This window comes from Xiphophorus couchianus, chromosome 2 (assembly GCF_001444195.1).
Source record: "Xiphophorus couchianus chromosome 2, X_couchianus-1.0, whole genome shotgun sequence".
Classification (NCBI taxonomy): Eukaryota; Metazoa; Chordata; class Actinopteri; order Cyprinodontiformes; family Poeciliidae; genus Xiphophorus; species Xiphophorus couchianus.
Window position 1 is genome coordinate 8,198,705 of NC_040229.1, and position 1,006 is coordinate 8,199,710.

General features: G+C 36.3%; 1 long non-coding RNA gene across 1 annotated transcript; it reads right to left on the reverse strand.

Annotated features, from left to right (window-relative positions):
- Positions 1-245: 245 nt before the first annotated feature.
- On the reverse strand, positions 246-784 carry LOC114136173 (uncharacterized). Its single transcript, XR_003593753.1, has 2 exons — positions 663-784; positions 246-582 (listed from the first exon to the last, which is right to left on the reverse strand). It is a non-coding gene; the product is annotated as an uncharacterized LOC114136173 (long non-coding RNA).
- Positions 785-1,006: the final 222 nt, after the last annotated feature.

Sequence of the window (1,006 nt, forward strand, 5' to 3'; positions counted from 1 at the left end):
AAATGACAAGTAATTTAACATTTTAAACACTTTATACCTAAAAATTTAAGACACAAAAATCAGAGGACTGCAGTTGGCCCCTGGGCCACATTTGGACACCTGCTGCTGTAAAGCGGGTCAGAAGTTGGTGACCTAAGATGGCTTTTATTTTGAGGTTTAAAAAAGAAAACAGAAAGCTGCATACCAAACACGAGGTTAACACCGGCCACAAAGACCGAGTTCTGCTTTAAAACATTTAATTTTCCTTTGGGATCAAAAAGGTATTTTTATTGAATTTGTGTCAGTTAATCTCAGTATTAGCCATAAAATGTCCTTCCTGCAGGCATGTTGGATCACACACGTCTCCATTTAAACACAATTTCCAGATATAATCTCAAATTCAAACAATAAAAAACCTTTTTCATTCTTCTTGTATTTTTTTTTCTTGTATTTTTTCCACCAGCAGCAGTAAAACAAATAGTGGAAAGAGAAACTTTATTAGAGCATGAATTTGACTGATTTTTTGCTTCCTCAGAGGCCGAGGTTTTAACTCGGTCAGCACAACGCAAGCAGGACTTTCTGATAATGTCCTTTGGTGTCGTTCTGTTAAAAATCAAAATCAGAAACATTATTGATGTGGTTTGAAACGTAAACATAGAAACAGTTTGGGAAACGTATTTTACCAAGATGTCCTCATGTAGGGTTCTCTCAAACATTGCCCGGTTCTCCTCTACGACCCTCTGCAGGTCGACCTCGGAGCGGCTCACCAGGATCCGGATCAGAGTCGGATCACTCGTACCGTGACCCTGGTAAGGCAAAAAATGGACCAAATGAAGTTTTGGTTGGAAATTTTGATTCCTTTTCATGGATCAAACTAAGTTAATTTAAATTATTATTCTATTACTCTTTTAGAATTATTACTCTATGCCTATTATTACTCTAACAAAAACTGTATGTTGCATAAAAAACTTGAACAATCTTAGAAATATAGTTTGCCAAAAGTTACTTTCTACACAGCAAAAACTCA